Genomic DNA, 6,410 nt, shown 5'->3' with positions numbered 1-6,410 from the left:
GTAAAATTTCACAAGTGGGGTATGGGGAGGGTTGTGTGTACGCAGACCTTACCCCTACCCGAAGAGGTAGAGAGGTTGTTTCCGAAAGACCCTCGACTCAAGATAATAAAAAGAAGATAAAAGGAGAGAATATTAGATTCATCACGGAGATCATAGGAAAAATAAGAACATAAAATGCAGAAGAAAAATGTGGCTAGTAAATGGATCCAACGTCGAAAAAGAAAATAGTAAGACACAACATTGCCCCTAGCTCTCTTAGACAAAACCCTACCGGACTAGGCTCACAAATGTACAAAGTAACGCAAGACTCAACTACCTCCTAGCCTACAACCGTAATACTCGACCTCCACAACTTCCTATCAAGTGTCATGTCCTCAGAAATTTAGATTGATTCTGTTTCGAAAGAGGGCATATATGGACCAATTGTGACGGTAAGGTCATATATGAACCAACTATGTGACGGTAAAGACATTCTTGAGCTAGAGTATCAACGAAGGGCAAATGTGCTCAATTTCGTATAGTATAATGACATATTTGGAGCTTTTCCGTTATCTGAAAAGAATGTTTGTTTTAAGTGGTGTATAATAGAACTTTTTTTTTCGATTTTAAGTGAGAGTAATATGTAAAAGCAAAAACCCTTTTATTAAGTAAAAATTGCACAGACGCCCTATTTGGTCGTCCCCATTTAGCCTATACCCACTTTTTTAAAAAGTTTTAATCTGTACTCATTGTTTAAACAACTTCATGTATAATACCCTATATTTTTAATAAGGGTGTATTGGTCATTAGTATAATAATAATAGGTCATAATAATAATAATAATAATAATAATAATAATAATAATAATAATAATAATAATAATAATAATAATAATAATAAGCAACCATCTATTAAAAATAAAATAAGAACTAATAGTAAAAAAAACATAAGAAAAGCAAAAAAGGGCCGAAAGGGGCCCATTACCCTAACCTGCCAACAAAGGCTTTAAAAAGGGTTAACAACACGAAGCAGAAAGCTTTATTAACTTTGAAACGAAGCAGAAAGCTTCAAAATAGAGGAAAAAAATGAAAAGAAAAAATAGCAGAGGAAGAAAGAAGGAAAAGAGAAAAGAAGGAGGAAGAAGTGGGTGCAGTATATTGGAGCCATAATTATAACTGTTGAGGAATCTTAAGCACAAATTGTCTCTTACGGGTATTACTTGAACTTTTTCTTCTGGTAGATTTTAATTTCGATTCTCTTGATTGGAAGATTCTACAGAGTAATAGAAATTACACTAGTTCATTCACACAATTGAGAATTTTCTTCCTAAAGAACCAATAGAACTTTATGAAATTTGGAGTAATAAATTATATGAATAGGTTGGAGTTGATAAATTAGTAATTACTCATATGGGGGTAAATATAAGTCCACAAATTAAGATACAAACATGAACCCCGAAGATTGGGTATTCTAAATTAGCTATGAATTATCCTAAACAAGGAAATTAACATGAGATTGATATTATGTAATTATAGATTGATTGGAGGAATTTGTACGAATTGCTCGAGGTGAAGCATTTAGTATTTCGGCACGAGTACTGTGAGTAGTAATCTTACCGCAATTTGTGTTTTCATAACTTTCATGATTTACACATGATTTTTAATATGAATATGTTACCGATTATTTTGAGTTGCATGTGGGACAAGTTTTTTACACGATATGATACCGAAATAGTTATTTGAGATAAATATCGTGGTTTTAAATATTTTTGTGTCACTAGATCTATTTGACCGTTTCTTGAATTTACTGTTATCGAAAGGAAATTATATGATTTGATAAATACCTAAATTCCCTATATTGTTTTAAATTATTTTCTACGAGTATATGTGGATTACAGAGACAAGTATAAATGGGAGTAGACATTGAAGGATCCCGTAGCTAACAGCGGGTTCGTTAGACATGGTGCACCTTGTAATTACCGATTACTGTTATAGCCCTCGCTAGTGGGAAGGTAGAACTAGCATATCGTTATCGATTTCCCTCGAGTAGGGACTACCGTTATATATGACTTCTTGCAAAGAAGTCCACAGTTATACCGAATACATGATCCGTTCATTGAAACCTCCCAAAAATGTGAATATTGATGTTATACAGTGGTTACCGAGCTTATTACTGAACTGTTAATTGTATTATACTACAAGAAAAGTATGATGAGACTGAAAATTATTTATTATTTCTGAAAGGGCATTTTGATGTTATCTGTTTGAGATACTAACATGTTTTCTGACTTGTCCCCAAATAAAAACGGTTGTGGTTAAGTGTTATTACTCACGGAGCTAGCGATTCATTCCCCGCTAAATTTTTTTATAGAGACAACAGCTGACGCAGGCGAGGATCTCGTTAATTAGAGCGCACAGGTTGAGAATTCTTGGTGAGCCTCGCACTTGTTCGCGTAGGCAAAGATTTTATTTATTGTTATGGTCTTTTCATTGAACTCTTAGAGTTGCTCCATATTCAGTATTTTAGTGTCATGAGTATTCTTTTGTTATTATAGTCTTATGTTGAGTATTGTTCTCATTTATCGAAGTTGGAGATAAATTAGTATTTCTAGTGGTTAGTTGGTGATTTAGTTATGGTAGAGACTTGTATTGGTTAATTGACAAGTTGTCAATTGTTTGGTATGATATTAGGATGTTTCGTTGTTGATTTAAGACAGGAAATTTTTTTGGGATGGTCCAAAAACAGGGGAAACTCTGCCCTATTTTCTGTAAAATTACCGATGAGGCTTACTTGGGAGCACTTGCTCCTAAGTGCCGGTCACAATCCTAAATTGGGTCGTGACAAAGTTGGTATCAGAGCTTAGGATTTAAGTCCCGAGTCATGGAGCAATGTTTAGTAGAGTCTTGTTCATGGGTATGTAGGCGACCATACTTATGATCTCTAGGCTACTGAACATTTAGGAATGTTTTTTCCTTCTTTCATTCTTTGATCGTGCATTGAGATTGACTTTGGAATATTTCTTTCGCTGATGGCTAGGACACGTACACCCTCATCTGCTGGACGTGGTGCTACCCGGGGTGGCGGTCAAGTTGGGGTTCATCAAACTAGAAGACAGACTGCTCCTCAACCCCAAATTGGGAACATGGGTCAAACCCAAGCTGTTATGCCAGATCAAGTGCAAGGGCAGGGAGTTCAGAACACTCCCCCACCAGTGCCAACTGTTGTACCTATTGTTGCCTTACCTGTAGATGCAGTGACAAGGTTATTGAATGTGTTAGAGGCATTGGTGCCTACTCAGGGCGGAGGTTCAGCTCCTCAGGCTACTTTACAAACACAAGCACCTACACAGACGCAGCCTTTCGGGAATAAGGAAGTGTCCCTACACGAGTTCCTGAAATTGAAATCACCAAAATTCACAGGTTTCGATAATTCAGCGGATCCTCAAAGTTTCTTGGATGGGACACTCAAGGCATTACGTGCTCTTGGATGTTCTAGTGAGAGAGCCGTGGAGCTCGCAGCATACAAACTAGAGGATATGGCCAACACATGGTATGAAACGGTATTGCTAGGAAGGCCAGCAGGAGCACCACCACTAACATGGTACGAGTTCACTAAGTTGTTCAAGAATCATTTTCTTCTAGACAGTCTGATGCAACAATATGCTAGAGACTTTGAGAGATTGGTTCAGACTCCTGATATGGATGTGTCAACATATAATACTAAGTTCTGTAAGCTGGCTATATATGCTCCTCACTTAGTGCCTACCGAAGAAGCTCGAGTTCAGAGGTTTGTTGATGGATTGGTTGGTCGTCTATACACTACAGTAGCCCCACAGATGAAGACTTTATCCTACTCTGATGTAGTCGACCTTGCTAGAAAGATTGAAAACAAGGGACGTGAGGAACGTGCAGCTAATGATTTACGTAAGAAAGCCAAGACAGGAGGGGCTTTCAGTGGTGGTTTTAGTGAAAATAGAAGAGCAGGAAATCAGGGGCAACAACAATAACATGTTTCTCAGACATGGACACACATGTCTTCACAGTCCACATACAGACTACATTACAGACAAGGTAATAAGGGACCATCATCTTCTGGACATCGAAATTCTGGGCAGATATATGCCACTACTCCAGTCTGCCAGACTTGTGGTAGATCACATTTGGGCCAATGTCATGTTCTAACTAGAGAGTGCTTTTGGTATGGCCAGTTGGGACATTACTTGAGGGATTGCCCTCAGCCTTCGAGAAATTTCAACCAGGCTTCTATTCAGTCAGCTGCACCGACTCAGACTACTCGTAATACTTCAGGTGCTACAGGTACGGGAAATAAAGGTCGAGGTATTGGAGACCGTGCTAATGTGAATCAAGGACAAGGCAATGTTGGAATAGGTCAGGCGAGAGTTTTTGCATTTACTAGACAGGATGCTCAGGCCTCGAATGTAGTGGTTACAGGTATTCTTTCTTTCTGTTCATTTGATGCACTTGCGTTGATTGATCCGGGATCCACCCACTCCTATGTGTCCTCGTACTTTGCTTTGAGATTTAGTAGACAACCCGAGCTATTGAATGATCCTTTTCTAGTTGCTACTCCTGTTGGAGAGTCTCTATTAGCTAAATTTTTTTACAAAGACAACAGCTGATGCAGGCGAGGATCTCGTTAATTAGAGCGCACAGATTTAGAATTCTTGGTGAACCTCGCACTTGTTCGCGTGGGCAGAGATTTTATTTATTGTTATGGTCTTTCCATTGAACTCTTAGAGTTGCTCCATAGACAGTATTTTAGTGTCATGAGTATTCTTTTGTTATTATAGTCTTATGTTGAGTATTGTTCTCATTTATCGAAGTTGGAGATAAATTAGTATTTCTAGTGGTTACTTGGTGATTTAGTTATGGTGGAGACTTGTATTGGTTAATTGACAAATTGTCAATTGTTTGGTATGATATTAGGATGTTTGGTTGTTGATTTAAGACAGAAATTTTTTTTGTGATGGTCCAAAAACAGGGGAAACTCTGCCCGATTTTCTGTAAAATTACCGATGAGGCTTACTTGGGAGTGTGAGCACTTAATTTTTGATAATATTTAATATTTTATCACTTCTTCTATGTAAATATTTTAGGGGTTTTAACCTACAATTTTTAGCTTTGTTACACTTTTTATTATAGGGTAAAAATACAAAATTTAAAAGGTGAATTATTACTATTACTATTAATTTATTTTTATTTTTATTTTAAAATAATAAAAGAATTCCGAAAAAATATTAATTTTTTTTAATTTTCAGGAGTGATTTAAAAAATAAGAAAAAGTGAAGTATTGAATGAAAAAAAGAAAAGAAAAGTAGGTGGAATTCCCTTTTAAAAAGTAAAAGAAAGTAGAAAACTAAAAAAATAAAAGTAAAATTTTGTGGAAATTTTAAAAAAATAAAAGTAAAAGAAAGTTGAAATTAAAAAACAAATATAAAGGTATCTGAAAATTTAAAAAATTTAAAGTAAAAGAAAGTAGTATTTTTAAAAGAAAAGCAAAAGAAAGTGGATTGTTTTTTTAAGAAAAGTTAAATAAGTGAAATTCTCTTTTAAAAAGTAAAAAGGTGGGATTTTAAATAAGATGAAAGTAATTAAAGTTGGAATTTAAAAAATAAAAGTAAAGAAAGGTGAGATTCTTTTTATAAAAAAAATAAAAGCAATTTGTAAGTGGAATTTTTTTTAATTAAAAAATAATAAAATAATAAAATATTTTTTTTAAAAAAAATCTGAAAAATCTCGAAAATTTTGCTATAAATAGAAGAAAAAATTTGAGAAGAAAGGAGAAAAAAAAATAGAGGGGGAGGAGAGAAATTTAGGTTGAAAATTTTCATTAAATGTTTCTTTCAATATTTCGGGCCTTGAATCTTGGGTTTGAAGAAGAGTTGATAGAGATTTTGTTGTTGCTGTTGTATTGACTCTACAACTTTCAGATTTTATTCATTTGAATTCATTCTCTTGTAGGTATGTAATTCAAGCTCTTGAGTTAAAAAATGTCGGAGCATCTTTATTGAAGCAGAAGCAAATTGATTTAGTTCTTTTGATAAAGTTTCTTTCGTATTTAATATGTTCGCATGAATGATGTTTCTTTGATTGAGTGAATTGAGATTTGCAAATGTTAACGTTATTTTAGTATGTTCATGACTCTGTCTCATTTTTTTTTCTTTTTTTCTTTACTTTTTTTATTATTTTTCTTGGCTCATGACTTGTAACCAGCAGGTATTGTTTTATTTACATTTAGATTTCAAGCTCATATAGCACCATGTTCATATTTTAAAATTTAAAGAAGTATGTGAAGTTGAACAATTTGTCAACGTTAAGATATAAAAAAAAATAGATTGCGTTAGTGGAAGGATCTTATCTTCAGTTTATGTTATTGGCTGCATATTTTCTTAAATTAACCATGTGAAGATT

The 6,410-nt window shown here is 34.6% G+C and overlaps 1 long non-coding RNA gene across 1 annotated transcript; it reads left to right on the top strand.

Moving 5' to 3' along the window:
• The first annotated feature begins 1,046 nt into the window (after positions 1 to 1,046).
• Positions 1,047 to 6,044, top strand: LOC138889045 (uncharacterized). The gene is made up of 3 exons (XR_011406606.1): positions 1,047 to 1,191; positions 1,515 to 1,578; positions 5,961 to 6,044. It is a non-coding gene; the product is annotated as an uncharacterized lncRNA (long non-coding RNA).
• The last annotated feature ends 366 nt before the right edge of the window (positions 6,045 to 6,410 follow it).

The sequence above is a fragment of the Nicotiana sylvestris genome, chromosome 4 (assembly GCF_000393655.2).
Source record: "Nicotiana sylvestris chromosome 4, ASM39365v2, whole genome shotgun sequence".
In the NCBI taxonomy this organism is placed as follows: Eukaryota; Viridiplantae; Streptophyta; class Magnoliopsida; order Solanales; family Solanaceae; genus Nicotiana; species Nicotiana sylvestris.
This window is presented reverse-complemented; position numbering and strand designations above follow the sequence as displayed.